Genomic DNA, 17,088 nt, shown 5'->3' with positions numbered 1-17,088 from the left:
AGATGAGCAGCAATTTGGCACCTAGAGAAAGGGGAACTTTTCAGCTTAATTTATTATATTATTTGTTTCTTATTGATTAAGTAATATCATATGTCAAAATATTTTATAAGAAATGGTGCACGGGGAAGCAAATACTGCAATCATTTTGTGTCTTACATGTAAAATCTGTAGCAAAAGATAGATTATTCATAAAATAGTGAATCTTAATCATCTTTTATGAGTTGGCCAATTCATTTATTCAGCAAACATTTACTCAGAGCAGGGGATTCCTCTTGTGCTGCCTGGGCTCACCTTCACTGAAGCGGACGTCATGGTGAGAATAGCCAGTGGTTTTGTTGTCCACTCTGGAGAATGGGAAAAAAAAAACCAACCCCCTGATTCATGCCAGTCCCAAGGAGCCACTCAAGCTCACAGTCCTTAAGGAATTTTTAGATAAGCTATGATGATTGTAGCTACTACTACCTATGAAACTGAAACGTTGGTGACTTAGCAGATTGAAGTTGACTTGTTTCTTATGTGAAAACCCCCCAAAGGGTGAGTAACTCGTAGCTGAGCAGTGATCAGGTCCTGCCTCTTGCTCTTACAGCACTAGCTTTTACCACAGTGCTCCCTGGAGGTCTAGTGGCTATGTGTGATACTTTCACTTTCACCACCTAGCTTTCAGGTTCTCTAGCTTACCTGCATTGAGCTTGGAGGGGAAGGCACACAAGAGGTCTTAAAGGACCAGGATCACAGATGGCACAGATCCCTGCCATCCACTTCTCCTCGCTAAACTCAGTCCAGTCAACCTGCCATGTCACAGGGGATGCTAGAACTCTCTAGTTGTGTGTTAAGGAGGAAGAGCAACATAATGGGCTCCACCTCAGATACACTTCTTGGAAGGTGCAGAGTGCCACACCCTGTGCTCAGGGTAGCATGCCAGAGGGCCCACACTTGGCAGTCATTGTGAGGTGCGTGGTTACCAAGAGGCAGAACTGAGATCTGGAAGCAGGCAGTATGATTTTGGAGTACACACTCTTTACAGCCATGCAGTCCTTCTGTGCTCCAGCACCCAGCACCCCCACCTCAGAGACCGCAGTGCACCTCATCGCCCCACCAAAGAGCTGCAGTGTAGACACAGACCCCACAGTTGGTATTGGTGACAAGGTAGGGTGGGGCCGGGGGGGGAGACTGATGTCTTTGGTGAGGTTCTTCTCAAATTGTAGAGATCTGTTAAGTGAGACTTTCGGAAAAATATTTGATGAGAATTAAATTTTTCTTTAACCATCTGCAATGAAGGCGAGGCCGCAGTTATTTTGATGACATCTTCTTCTACAACCAGATTAGATTATTTTTATTTTATGCTTCATGTTGTAACATACATTCAAGTTTTTTCTTCACTAAAGATTAGAAAAACTGAGGCCTTTCCAACTTACTAGACATAATAGGAGATTCACTTTTATTAAATTTTGCCCTTTTTCTTTCACCCGGCTAACACTATGTCAGCTCTTAGCTTCAATTCTCCTCATACATTCTCTTAGTCTATAACTAAAACCATTTTGAGATTTCTCTAAGCTCTTCCACCTAGTTACTTGAGCTGGGTTTTTCAGACTAGGTAGCTCTGCTCCCCCTCTCCCCTTTTCTCTCAAATCAAGATGTGGGTTCAGTTTGTCCCCCAAACCTGCCTTGCCCCAAACGTTTTCAATTCTAGGGACTCTTCAACAGTGCTTGAGATTTAGGGGTCAGAAAGAAATTATGCATCCTTGGAACAGTGTTCTGCTGAATTGCAGGTACTGTTTCTCCTCTTGCTCCCTCCGTGGACCTGCTTACTCTGTGGTGTTTCTCACTTAAGACAACCCTGATTCTTCGACCAATCCCTGAGTAAGACTACTCTCAATTTCAGGAGAGAATAACACAGTACATATGGACACTAGTGTGCTGCTCAAGAAACAAGAGGAGAACCGTGGGTCCCACAGACCCAGCTATGTGTACTCACTGATAGAGTTCAGAGATACAAATATCACCACCAGCACTTCAAGAACCTTCCAGCTTCTTGAACCTCAGCTACATATTACCACTTGGTTCTAGAATGAGAGAATGGAATCTAAGAGGCAGAAGAAAAACAACTTGTCAAAAAATAGCAAGAAGATCTTGGCACCTACAGAAAACCTCACCCTCTATTCCTGTTGCCAGGGATGACTGGAGAACACTCCTGAAAGCCCTCCAATATGGAGCAGCCAGTCTTGGCACAGACATATCTCATGTACTCAAGCTGTGGACAGCTAGACCCGGAAAATCAGTCCCACATCTCTGGAGAGGAATCCCTGCTGCCCCCAGTCTAGTTCCAACCAAATCGTCCTGTCAGTGATTTGGAGACCACCTTGGAGACTCCTCTGGAAAAAGTCATAACACATCAGATAACTAAATATTTTAGCACCCAGAAAAGCATAGATTTCTTCCCAAATTATTCCATGAACATACATCTGACAACATCTGAATATGGGTATATTATTCAGTCTCAATTTGGGCAGTGGCTGTGTTACTTCTGGCATTTTCTTCTTCAGAGCTGTCTCCCCTGTCTTGAGAGCCTGCTTCTCAATATGGCTATTGTGTCAATTAGGGTGGAGGGGGTGTTTCCAGCCTAATAAGAGGTTTCAGTGGGCTCCATTGCTCTGGAAGGCATGATAAACATATCTCTGCTACAGCTTACTAGATACAATACTTGTTTGGATATCTTTGGGATCCAGAACTCAACCTTAAGAATAGGAAGTAAGAGAACAAAGATGTGTTATAAAGGGGACTTTTCATGTTTTCTGGTATTAGAAGGTTTTACTTGTTAAAGACCTCAGTTGTTGAGGTGAATGATTAAGGTATAACATGCTTCATTGATGACCTCTGCCCCTTTAGTTTTACTATAAACCCTAACTTGTTCAATACTTGAACATTTAGAAAGTCACATACCAATTTATGTGGTTAGTTTAGATGTTTAAATATAAATAAAAGAACTGTATATTTTTAAAAAAATGATTTTAATTCTAAAGCTGTTTCTGACTAATTGTGTGATCTTGGGCAGATAACTGAGACTTTCTGAACTTGAGTGTACTTTTCTGAAAGAGAAGTGAATAAGATTTATTTCTAAATTTCAACTGTCAAGTGTCTTATGAATTCTAATAATTCAATTCCATCGTTTTATAACTTGACTTAGAGCACACCAGGCCCAATGTGGAAAAGTGGAAACATATCCTTGTTTAAGGAAGTTTCGAGGGGCTGCTAATCACTAGGTTTCACAACTCTGGGGCATTAGAATCTTGATTGTAATCATCAAATAAGACTCATCCAGCTTAGGTATTTATATTTGATCACCTAGTAGTGTGTGTGTGTTTAACTTAGGACCTTTTTATACATTTTTTTGAAAGGGGCAATATACAGTTCAATGATGCAAAAGTTAATTATAAAAAAGTATAGATTGAAAAGTCTGACCCCACTCATCTTCATTTCCTCTCTATAGAAGTGGTAGAAATGACCACTTCTATTACCACTACAACTTTCTTTAACAAGGATCTTTTTTATTTTTTATTTGTTAGTGTTTCTTCACGTATGTGTGAGCAAACACGTCCTTGTTCTCTGATTCTTGAATTTTTTTTTTAGATTTTATTTATTTATTCGTACAGAACTGGGGTACAGGCCAGAGATGCGGAGGGTGAGAGGATTCACCAGAGTCAGAGTGGGGTACAGAACAGGCAGATCGAGGAAGTACACTGCTGAGGGGAGCAGCGGGTGGGTCAGGAGAGGTCTACCTCGCCATGTGGATCTCCTCCGGGGCAGGCAGGGATCGAACTCATGCGGAAGTGGCTTAAGCTTCTTTGTGCTGTGCTTTAACCCGCTGCGCCACCAGGGAGGGCCTGATTCTTGTCTTTACCTTTCTTGTTTTTTTTTTTTTTTTTACTTGACTCTGACTTATTTCTGTCTTTGTGTACACCATAGTCTCATTTAAAAAAAAAAAAAAGCTTCATAATATTCCATTGTGTAGGCTATCATAATTTATTCAGCTAATCTCCTCTAGATGGGCACTTAGGTTGTTTCCAATCTTTCCTAATTACAAATGATGCTGCAATGAATAACTATGTAAATATTTCATCTTGTCCGTATGCAATTCTTTCTCTAGGATAAATTCTCAAAGGTAGGTAGTCAGAGAATAAATGCACTTCAATTCATTGCCATTTCCCTTCATGGGTTTCTAGCATTCTTTCATTTCACCTTTGTTATGTGAGAGTCCCAATCTTCCACAACCTCCTTACAGCTTGGGATGTCAAATCTTTGGAATTTTGCCAATCTGTTAAATGGAGAATGCTAACTCAGAATAGATTGCATTTTATTTTATCTTAAGAATGTAGAACTCAGGGCACCTTGATGCCACAAATGAATTTGTTAAGAGTGACTAAGCCATATCATGATAGGAATGATATTTGACTTACTACACATGCTCCTCACATAGGAATCACTTGGGAAGCTTCTCATAAATGTAGGGGGCCTAGATATCACCCTAGACCAAAGAAAGTGGAGCAGTGTGGTATGATTCATTGTCTCCTCACATTGAAGTTCTCTAGCTCATGAGTCTGTCTTTTTTCAACTGTGTTTTTTTCTGTGCCATCAAAGCCTCTATCACCTCCTTTCCTTAGCCATGGGTGGACATTCAAAGTTTTTTTTCTTTTTAAAGATTTATTTATGCATACAGAGCTGGGGTACAGGCCAGAGGTGCAGGGTGGTGAGAGAGACAGAGGGGGGAACAGAATAGGCAGACTAATGAAGTACACTGCTGAGGGGAGCAGCGGGTGAGACAGGAGAGGTCTGCCACGCAAGTGGGTCACCTCCGGGGCTGGGGACCCAACTCAAACTGAAGCCAGCTTGCAGTGCTGCGTTTTAGCCTGTTGTGCTACCAGGGAGGGCCCCAAAGTCTTTTTTCATAGCAAACATTCCTCCAGCTTGGGATCAAAGCAGCAATCAGTTCCTTCACTGCAAGTCATGTCCCCTCTCCGCCCCTCCAAGCCCGAGCAGCTCCTTGAGGAACCCACAGCGCCTGGGCCACCAGCCCAGAGAGTGACAGGATTCCAAGGCTGGCTCACATCCACTTGGTCATGTTTTTCCTCTTCTAGAACATTTTCAGCTTTGCTGGTATAGAGCTGTTCTGGATTTTTGGAATGAAAGTATATTCCAAAAATAAACAGCCTCTATTGATAGCATATACTCATTAATATAAACATATAGATGAGTTATGAAATTTATTAAATATATGAAACTTCCCTGTATCAAAGAAATAAAACTGCAACTTCTGCAGAGGCTACAAAGCCATCTTGCATAACTGAGCAAAATGAGGAAAACTAGCTACATTTCTGAATCCTTTTTTAAAAAATGTGGTTGCTGGAGGGAACAGAGTCTGTTTGAATGCTTAGGACATTTCGAGATTTCAACTGAGTGATACACAGGCTGTAAGGAGTGAAATAGTTCTTTTCTTCCCCTTTATCCCCTATAGAAAATCAGGTTCATGTCTTTTTCCTTCAGACAGGGAAAGTGAGTTGGCATTACAAGAGAGGCCCTCATGGGGAGCAGGAAAGAAAGGACAAATGCTGTGTCTCTAGGGTGAGAGGAAGCCATCCTCCCTGTCAAAGTCATGACCTTCTTAGGGCCTTGGGGCAGCACTGGGCTTTCATGGATTCCTTAAATCAGCATCCAGCTTGCCTGAAATGAGTATTGAGGGCAGAAGTTTGGTGAGCTGGACAGCACCCCACTTTTCCTGCTCTATGGAGTTTACAGAGGGTATTTCCATAACTGCCCACGCCTAATTCCACAGACTTAGCCACTCAGCCAGCAGGTATTATTCCGTGACGAGAACCCGCCATAATCTGCTCACTGAGCTACATCTGTAAAGGGTGTCCGGATGCAGTAAACCAGTAAAAGTAACATTTATCAAATAAACCTGGGAAAGTAAACGGGAACTGTAGTTGCAGGTGACTGATGAGTTTCTACCCTTTTTCTAATGTAGAAATGGAGCGCAAGTTTTGCTTCTGACCACTTTGACCATTTGGAAAGGGCATTGTGAGTTCAAAAATGACTACAACTTATTTTAAGGCTGGATCACCACTGCACAAGCTAGAGGGCAAGACCAGCTTTTTCTTTCTGTCTAAGTGGACTTGTGGCTTTGCTGGTGCTTCCGGTTCCCCCAGCGAGTGCAGCTGGAGGGTTAGTGGCTGGTGCTTTCCCAGAACCACTGGCAGCAGCAGTGGCCATTTCCCACCCTAGTGCTTTAGCAGCCTGTGAATCCTGTCTCAAAGTAGCAGCCCCTGCCCTGGCTGCAAGCCAGGTTTAAGCCAGGAGCCTTTAACGGTGCCGAAGTAGCAGCAGGAATTTCCCGCAGGCTGCCCAGAACACCGCCCCTGGGCAGCACCCAGGCCACCCGACAATGGGAGGTTGGAAGGTGGCTACTCAGAGGCCCACTTCAGTGGGTCAGGCTTAATGGCCAGTCCTGGTGCTAACTGGGATTGAGGCCCGAGTCCTCCCCATCCCGCCTCCCTGAGAGCTCAGGTGCCTGGCCTGAGAAGCGCTCTGCTTATCAACAGTACAAGTGGCAGTGAGAGGCAGGCATTTTACCCTTCACCACCAGGGATCCTACTGGGCCTCCCGCTGCCAACAGAGGCTAGTAGTGATGGCTAGAGGCAGCTATTCTCCTGCCACATCACCCCAGGACATGCAGCACCTTGGCAGTCGCAGTTTAACCTAAGGCTGCAAAAACTCAGGCAGAGGCAGCATCAACAAGCCCTAAAGGGCAGCGCTTGGGCCCTCCATGGGGCCACAGGCTGTAGAAATGCCTGTGGAGTCGTAGGCCAACATGCCAGACTCCCAGCCGAGCCCACCTTGCGGCAGCTGGTACCCATGTCCCATGCTGCTGAAGGCCCCCTCTTTGACACCCAGCCTGCTGAAGTGCCTCTGTCCCCACTGAGGCTGGCTCTAGGTGCCACCAGCCTAGGACCCTGTCTTGTGTGGGCACAAAGCTTTCTTTTTCATATTTGCACCTAGATTGTAAAATGGGCCAATCAAGTGGGTGCTAAATGAACCAATTGGGTTCAAGCTCACTCACTAGTTAATTATTCAGATTGAGAAAAAGAATGAACTTATTGGTGCTAAATTCCAGTCAATCAGTTAGGATTGAAAATGGTCCCATCAGGTTTGCAGGCTGGGGGACCCTGAAAAAAGATGTAAGGCAGGGCAGAAGCCAGATTAAAATTTTCTGGCAAACAAAGAAGAAAGAAAAAGGATCAGTAGGTGATCTCTGAAGAAAGAAGAGAAGCTGAAGATCTGTGCTGAGCCCTGGCTGCTACATATGCTTCCAGCCCTGCCTCTGACATCGCCTAAAAGACCATCAAGGCCTTGGCCTGGTTCTCAAAGGGTTGTTCATTGCTGGTATGGGCCAACAACTCACACAGAGGTGTTAACACTGGTGTCCCTGACACCACCTCCTGGAGACTTGTGTTGTCGAACTGTTGACAGCTGACTGGCCCTCTGTCCAGGTCACCTCTGAGAGCTGTCCATTGCTTCTGGGCCTTCAGCACTGCCCACTGGTGCTGTTGTCTTTGTTTCTGTCCTGTCCAGTGTCCAGTGCTAGTCATCCTGACTTTAGACTATTGCTGTGGGCTGCTGTGGTGTCATCTCAGAAGTGGCCCCACCTGTGAGCGCCTCCAGCTGCCCCCATGACTTGGATCCTGCCTCACTACTAGATGGTATGCAACAGCAGTGCTGTTCAACAAATTCCAGGTTCAGCAGGACAGCAACATCTTGAATACGTGGTCTTTGGTTGTGACTTCTGGACACTGTGGACACTATGTGGGGTGAGACAGCCAGCCAGCCACTTATGGCCTTAGAAACTCTTTGATAACCCTGTTATTAAACAGACCCATTGTTTTTCCCTGAACCCAAGTGGTCTTGCAACTGTGCAGGTGGGTGAGAACCCAGAGACTGTGACCTATCCTCTCCCTTGGCAATGTCTTTTGATCACTATAGCGCTGTATCTGTTTCTGAACAGTAAGACTCTTAATGTCTCAAGGTCACAGATTTCAATAGCAACAACTTCATTCTTGTGAAGTTATTGTTGCATTATTTCTCCTTCCCCTTTCTCTCTTATCCAGAAGGAATTGTACTGTCTTACATGAATGACATGATGGCAAGTCAAATCTCTGTGTGGGGAGACTTAGAAGGCCTTTTGGGCAAGGACATTTGCTGCCCTATAATTGTACATATTGCTGGCGGTGGGGGCCCCAGAACTTTGGCTTTCCCAAAGCCCTGGGCCTTCTCAGAAGGCCAGCTGCCTCTTGACCAAGAACACAAAGATAATACCACAAACTTCAGTTGTCTGTCCTGTGGATTCAGAAGGCTCTTTAAGAATAGGGAATCTATAAAGTTGTATCTGGAAGCCATATCAAAAAAAAAAAAAAAAAGGGAAAATTTTTGCAGTCAGCATTTTTGAAGCAATGGGGTTTGATTTACTTTCTACCCTGAAAATAACAAAAAAATATGTTGTCAGAGAAATCTCTATGGCAGAGATTTCTTGGAAGGAGGGCAGAAACACCAGATTAGCTAGTTGCCAAGATCACAATTTCAAAATAATTATATTAACTAGGTTTTAAATGCTTCACTTGAATTGTCTGGGTACCCACAAAGCCCAAACCAAACACTTGTCTGGTTTTCTTTTGGTAGCATCTAGAAAAATTGAGGTTTTTCTCCTTTTAGCATAGTATTGACCTCTCTTTCCCCTCAGTGCTACTTAACATTGGCAAACCTTTCATTCCAAGCAGTTACTTTGCAGTACCAGACACCACTCTTTCCCACAGTGTATCTCCCCTCCTCCGTGATTATGAGACAAAAAGGCAACAGACATTTCCCAGAAAAGAGATGAAAAATTAGAATCCAGAGAAGGGTGCTGCTACCGACCCCAAGGTCTCAGGATGTGCCAGTTCCATTTCCTGCCTCCAGGGTTTCCCTTCCCCAGTCCCCAGAGAGAAATCCCACCAATGCAATTTTCAGCTTCTCATTCCAAACTCATGAAGGTTCTCATTATATTTTCAACATGAAACCTCAACATTCAAAACTAATCATTTCAGGATGAAAATGAAAAGATATGAAGGCCTCCGTCAACTGGAATAATTAGAGGAAGAGATTCAGAATTCCAAACTGCTGTCCCAGCCTGCTCCCCTCGAGTTCTCTGGTTCTCCAGAAGCCCCTGTCCAGGCCAGGGGGGCCCAGCATGGTCTTGGAGAGCTCCCTCCAATTTTTCAACACTGCTAATGTAAGAGGGTTTTCTAAACTCCTGCAAGAAACTGACCATTGCCTGGGCTTTTAAGGTTCATTGAGTCTTTTCCTATTTGCCCAGGAGAGAGCTGAAGGAGCATTACATTTCTAATCTTGCCTGGCAGCTCAAAGGTGTCCTGCCCAAGGACACTGCATTGGGCAACCAATGAAGTTGTCTAGCGTTTAAGTTAAGTGAAATTTCACAGAACCAGCACACTAAAAGTTTTGAAATGAAATGATTTTTTTAGAGTGATTTGAGTTTACATGTAGGGAGATGTGTCCTGAGCCTCTCCAAGGAGAAGTTGGCCTTGTTCTCAGTCCAGCAGAATTCTCCTAACCTTATACAGAGGATAAGGCCAGATTTTGCAGCATAGAGAGTTAGAGAGTTGCATAGTGGCCAAGCAGGTGTTATTTGGTCCAGAATTATCAAGATCCTTGTTATTTGCATCATAAATGTGCATCCAACCTCATTTACTTTTAGTCATTAGAAATCTCCTTCCCTGAGGGATCCATTAGTGGAAAAGGGGCAGATTTCAGATATGAAGACTGTGCGAGGTAACTGATCTCCTGGTCTATCTGGTCAAGGTGTGGGCTGATGGGGAAGCTCTGAGGATGGAAGCCTGACTTGCAAGGGCCCAGGAAGAGACACTGGAGGTTGGGGTGCACCATACAGCTAGGAAAATCAGGCAGAGGGACCACCCTGAGAGGCCGCCACCAAGACAGGGTGTGCAGTTTGCTGACAGCAGAGAGTGAGAACATGTGGAGCCTAGATAAAATTTTGGTTGATCCACAATTTGGATTTATTTTATATTGTCACTAGGAAAGGAGTACAAGTTTTAATTTATGGAGTAAAATTCATCAACAGATGGAGAGTAAAAGAAATAACAAAGCCTAAACAGACAACCCTTGGGGAGGTCGCGTGGTATAAATTGTTTATGAAGCATGGGCTTGGAGCCCAGGCACCCCTGGGTTTTATTCCAAGCCCTGCCACTCACAGATGGTGAGAACCGTGCTCTGAGCATGCATTTGGGTCTTTAAGGTGAAAAATGATACACAGATCATTAGACAATTGTGGGTGTTAAATATGAAACCATTATTTAGTAGTTTCTCAAAAAGTACAAGCTCCCTTCCCCTTCTTTCAATGAATGGGACATTTTTGATTCTGCTTAAGTGAAATGAACTAAGTCAAATTAAATGCTTGGTTCAGTCCTTATTAAATCTTTCTGAAATGGTCACTTCATTAATTTAGAAATTCATTCAAAGATTCAACATCTTTCATTCTTCTGGCGTTCATCTGGTAGTATGTGTGTAGGATACGCTAGAAATTGGAGAGGAAATTGGTAAGGACCTGTGAATATTTATTATTATTATTTTTTTTGCTAGTTGTTTGGTTTCCACTTATTATTCTTAAAAATAAAAGCATGGCCCTCCCTGGTGGCGCAGCGGGTTAAAGCACAGCACTGAGAATCTAAAGAGGCTTCCGCATGAGTTCGATTCCCGCCTGCCCCGGAGGAGACCACATGGCGTGGCAGACCTCTCCTGACCCGCCCGCTGCTCCCCTCAGCAGTGTACTTCGTTGATCTGCCTGTTCTGTTCCCCACTCTGTCTCTGGTGAAGCCTCTCACCGCCCCTGAGCCTCTGGCCTGTACCCCAGTTCTGTATGCACAAATAAATAAATCTTTAAAAAAATAAATAAATAAATAAAAGCATAATTAATTATAATTATTTAAAACAATTTGTTAAGGGTTTTTAAATAATGTGAGTGTAAGTTAATTGAGGCTTTGTTTTGTCTGTAACCATCTCATTGTCTGCCTATATTTCTTTCTAATATTTATATGTTATATTTATCCACTGGTATGAGGCTCTGCTTTGAGTACAATTTGATTATGTCCATGTGTCTTAAGTTATTTTATGACATTTGCAAGTTTGATTTCTACATCATGTTGAGAATGCAAAGCTTAAAATCTATAGAGGAACAAGGAGTGAATGTTTCCACATTCTCTCCTGATTCACCTTGAACTCTCCATTTCTGACCTTGTCAGATCTGAAGTGGTCACAGTCACAGGAGAGTTCTGCTCTCTATTTCATCACTCCATCCAGGAGCACCCATGGGTTATGAAAGCTCCTTCTTCTGGGAGTCCCGTTAGGAGAGGGAGCCCAGTAGATTGCCCCCATTGGAAGGTGCATGAGGTGTTATTACCCATCAGTGCCAACTGGCTCCTCTGGCCTGGTGAATTTGGAGGCTTTACATTAGCAGAAGAGACTACCAAGTTTGAGGGGCGTGAACTGAATGGTATACACTTTTCTTCCATGAAGGGTTTTCAAACTACAGGCCATGAATCATTTGCAGTTAGTATAACATGGGAAATATGGTGACCAGCACTTTAAAAAATATATAATTAGATCAGAAAGTATTGGAGTGGCTCTCATGCAGTGAGGTTAAGTATTATTTAGTGAAACTTGATTTTACTTGTGGATAAGACTATGTATATGTGTCTTGGGTTGAAAAGTATATGTATTTATGACTGACAAGCAAATTGAAATATTACTGAATTAGCAATGCATTCCCCAGTGGAACTAGTTGCAATGGTCTTTATCATATAACAAGTCATGAATGCAAGATTTAGAAAATATCAGATAGTATGCTAATCTCATACACCACTCCACAGCATCCTCCATTCCCTTCCCTCTGTGGCCCTTGCCCACCGGTCACTTCTCCTTGAGCCTTAGCCACGAACCCAGAGAATAGGTGTGATCGAGACCATTTCGAAAGTTTTCTCAGTTTAAACCCTCTCTCTGTCTCAAGTCAAGTTAATTCATCTCTTTATGTTTAGGTCTGGCAAGCCATTTATTTCTCGATTGCATTTTCTACTTGACTGTGGGTTAGGATGGGCTTACTCTAGGTCAAGATAAGCTCCTGGCTGCTGGTAGCAATACACTACCAACATGACAGGGAGGCCAAATACATCACTTTGGGAGATGAATAAATGCCAGCACTGATTTAACTGAGTTAATTGGAATGGAAGAGGTTGTCTGTCCTTATAAATTATTTAGTATTGATAAAGTATCTTTTCTCCCAGAAGGCATTTTAAACCATTTTTTTCAACCAATCATCTTAAATTCACTTAATCTCATTTAATGGGCACAGCCCCCATGGCACTTGACAATTAAGATTTCAATCTGATGTCAGGCTGTTGATATCTTAATCAGTGTTTATCTCTGATATAGGTTCCAGGACCTATCACAGTTTTACTATATGACATAGATGTGTGATCATACCTCCAAAACCTTCTCAATTTTCCCTTAAGGATCTCTGACTAAGGTCTACTATGCATGAATTTATCTAAATCCATTTTGAATCTATTTGTAATTTTCTGTGACATCCTCACCATAATTTGCTCCATATGTTTATGACCTAGTGTAGTAAACAACATTTCCATTTGTCACCAAGACGACCTCCCTCAAACTCAAGGCATTTTTGGCTGTTAGCTCAGTGCCTTGAGATTTGGTAACTGAGTTGAGCTTTTCCTGGCATCTTCATGCTGTAGTCTCTGCTTCAGTCACGTGGAGGAGCTCAACCCATAGGGAAGCAGCTCCCGCCATGACACCATGAGGTCATTTCCTTACTTATCTCTCTTTGGGATTTTTGTTAAAAACTCTTCTTGATGGCCCAAATGACCAAAAGTAGATGACTGGAATAAAAAGATGTGGTACATATATACAATAGAATATTACTCAGCAACCAAAAAAGAGAAACACGTGTCTTTTGCAGCAACTTGGATGGAGCTGGAAAAGATCATGCTCAGTGAGATAAGCCAGAAGAGAAAGAAAAATACCGGATGGTCTCACTCATAGCAGGAGTCTAATGGACCAGGCGAGAAAATAACAAAAATAATGAACAACCATATACCAGAGACATTTTTTGGGGGTGGAGTGGGGAATCCGATCAAAAACGGGGGTGGGGCCCTCCCGGTGGGGCCCTCCCTGGTGGCGCAGTGGGTTAAAGCGCAGCACCAAGAAGCTAAAGCCACTTCCACATGAGTTGGATTCCTGCCTGCCCCGGAGGTGACCACATGGCACGGCAGACCTCTCCTGACCCACCCGCTGCTCCCCTCAGCAGTGTACTCATTGATCTGCCTGTTCTACTCCCCACTCTGTCTCCAGCAAAGCTTCTCGCCACCCCTGAGCCTCTGGCCTGTACCCCAGTTCTGTATGCATAAATAAATACATCTTTAAAAAAAATACGGGGGTGGGGGAGGGAAGTGCACGGGATTATGGTGATGGCACACCGTTGACTTGGTGATGGGAAACCCGCGGGGATTACCATTGAGATGGAAAAAAAATGTACAAAATGATGTAAAAATAAACTGTTATATTAAAAAAAAAACCTCTTCTTGATGTTTGTAGGCAGATTTATATACAACACCTTACAGACAGCCACAGTTTTGTTGAGATTCGGTCTTTCAGAAGAAATTTCTATGTCAGAGAGCAATGCCTGCATTATCAACAAAATATCATACAATATACTGATGGTCCTTAGACTACAATGGTTTGCCTTATTTATTTATTTATTTTATTTTATGATGGTTTGAGATCAAGATGCCTTGAGCAAAAACCACACCTTGTCTTTTGAGTTTGGCCATCTTGGGCTAGCAGTATCCTGGATGGTACTCTTATGACCTTACAGAAGGAGCAAGTTAAAGTTCCCACTTATCCCTGTAATTACAAGGCTAAAAAATCCATATTCTACAGTGTATAGTACAGTATTAAATAAATTTCATGACATATTTAATGCCTTATTGTAAAATAAGCTTATACTCAACGATAGGTCAATGTCAATTGACTTGTTAAACATGTTTAAGGTAGATTAGGCTAAGTATAATGTTCAATAAATTAGGTAAATTAAGTGTATTTCAACTTGATGAGATTTTCAACTAATGAAAAGTTTATCAGGAAGTAACTCCATCATAAATTAAGCATGATCTGCATACATGACATTGAGGCTTCTCTTTACCAGCAAGGACACCTCATCTATTAAAATTAGCCAAATAATTCATTGAAGACCCATAGTAAACGGACTCTATGGTAGTTATCTACTTATAACAATTTGATGAACCCCAAGTTCTAGTTAGACAAACTAAGTATGCACACAAACACATGTATATAAATACATGTTCAAGGAAAGTGATAGTAATAACAAATATCTACATAGTGAAATAATTGTGGGGAAATTAGAAAAACAGATTCTAACTTTATGAAATTCAAATTAATTTGAAAAAATTCTCAGCTTTTATAGAGAAGGAAATGTCAAGAGCTCCAGAAAGGAGGCAGGGTTTTAGCCAGGTGTTAAAGGCAGTGTAGAATACAGGCCAACACTCAAAGGACACTAAAGAAAGACAATCTGTTGGGTATTATCTAACTTTCATAGCCACAGTGGAGGCAGGAATTATGAGTTCCATCAGTCAAAATAGGCACATAGAGGAGAGAGTGGGTTATTGTCTGAGGCCTATCCTGCTCCCTGCCTTTTGGCAGGTGATACTAAGAGCTGGTTATCTGAAGCCCTTAAGTCAGCTACTGAATTCAGGGTGAACCCTTTGTCCTGACCTGCCTAACACCATGCTTCCTGGATTTCCCCTGATCTTCTGGCTTCTGACATCCTGAATTGCTTTCCCAGTTATGGTCTTGCTGCCCATGTGGCCAGACGTTTGACTTTACAGCCCCAGTGTGCACAGTCTGGGTTCTTTCCCAGACACGGTAGGTTCCAGGCCTGCTTGTGGGACCTCGGCTTTCGTGCCAGGAATGTAACTCAGGCTTACTGGATTTTGAGTCTGTGCCCCCCTCAGCCCATATCCCCTGCAAGACTGAAACAGGACAGGTCAGGAAGCATCATGTGTGTGGCCTGTGTCTGCCTTCGCACATGAGGATAGTGGGATAGATAAACGCAGCCCAAGAACAGGAGAAAGGAAAACAAAATGTATCCTGCATTTTTATTGTTTCACTCAACTTAATTTCCTTAATTAAATTAAGGTTTATAAACTTAATTATGAAATCAGACTTAATTTCCTATTCAGCAAGCTTAGAGAAAAATTCATTATCAATGACTTTTCAGGCTTCTTGCTTTCTATCTCATTTTCCCTGTTCCCACTGCAACTTTGGATATTACAAAAACCCGAGAGGACTAATCTGATGGCCCCTGCTTTGCTATGGAAATTTTCCAGAGCTCATTGATCTTCTGGGTGGGAATCTCTTGGGTCACGTTTAGTTGGGCAGGGGAGATCCTTCTGGGAGAAACTGGAAATCATGAATTTCCCTTGCTCCTCTTGGTTTACGTGCTCCTTCTGAGGTTGAGGCTGAGACTGGTTTCAGCCAATGGGATATGGTAGAAGTGATGGAAGTGACCTCCCAGGTCACCCCAGTGCCCTCTCCATCCCTGGTGCTGGGTGATCCTCTAACCAGCTCTATGCAGTGGCACTTTTTGACATGTTGGAATCTTTTCATATTTCCAGACGTACACTATGATGGCCAATGAGTCCTGTGGGAACTCCATTTTAAATTTAAATTTAAATTAAGTTAAAATAATCATGTGTGGCTAGTGACTCCCATACTAGTGGTGCAGTCTCCCACTGCCACAAATGATGCCATCGAGTTTCCCACACTTGGGGAAGGCACGGGGCAGCACTGTATAGTAGCGTTTCCCATTTCCCTGCATTTACTCCTTCTGCAGTGGCTGCAGGAGGCCCGAATTCTCCAGAGCAGACTTCCAAGAAAGCAGCTGCCTGGGTCCTAACTTCCAGCAGCTTGACATTCCTCCTGTTCTATGTAGAGCCTAGAAGTGGCTTCAGGGTGTAATTTTTTTTTTTTGTTTAGGGATTTTTTTATTTATGCGTTCAGAACTGGGGTACAGGCCAGAAGGGCAGGGGCGATGAGAGGATTCACCAGAGACAGAGTAGGAAGCTGAACAGGCAGATTGACAAAGTATACTGTTGAGGGGAGCAGGCAGGGCAGGCGGGGTCTGCCGTCATGTGGGTCACCTCTGGGGCCCTAGAACTCTCGCTGAGGTGGCTATGGTTTGCTTGCAGTGCTGTCGTTGAGCCACCAGGGAGGGCCCCTCCAGGGTGTAATTGTGAATGTGGGGTCACCTGCCTTTCCTGATGACAACAGCCCCTGGGCCTCACAGACCCTGCCACCCCTCACCCTCAAGTCAGCTCCAGCCAGCCATCCAACAGCTCCCACCTCACAGTGGTGGCTCCAGTACCCCTGCGCCTTCCCCACTTTATTCATCAGTCAGTCCCTTCTCCTCTACAGTCTTCTAACCTCCCTGTCTTTATTTGCACTTATTCTGGGACAACTTGTGTTAATTATCCTTAGTGGGCCTTGACTGAGGGATAAAAATTCCTTTGTTTTTTTTTTCTCCAAGGCTCTCCCTAGCAACTTTTCTTTTTTCAGCTCCATTCTTCCCTAATGAGCCTGCCACAGTGAAAAACAAACCACAAAATTTCTCAATAAGTACTACACTGCATTAAATTATTAATAAATCACTCAGCTTTAACTACAATTGCAGAGCTCTGGGAGTAGAGATAAGGGAAGAAATTATTTTCCTTGATTCATGCCAAGTTGGCACTTTTGTCAAAGGCCTGAGATCCTGGCATGGGAAGTTCCAGAGAAACAATTTATTTAAAAGTATAACCCAGCTGGGTAGTCCACAGAGAGCTCAGTCCTCAGCCTCTATCTACCTGAGTCTAAAATAAGCTTCCCCATAAAAAAAAAAAAAAA

The sequence above is a fragment of the Condylura cristata genome, unplaced genomic scaffold (genome assembly GCF_000260355.1).
Source record: "Condylura cristata isolate star-nosed mole 26May11 unplaced genomic scaffold, ConCri1.0 scaffold00016, whole genome shotgun sequence".
NCBI lineage: Eukaryota > Metazoa > Chordata > Mammalia > Eulipotyphla > Talpidae > Condylura > Condylura cristata.
Note: the sequence above shows the minus strand (reverse complement) of the source record.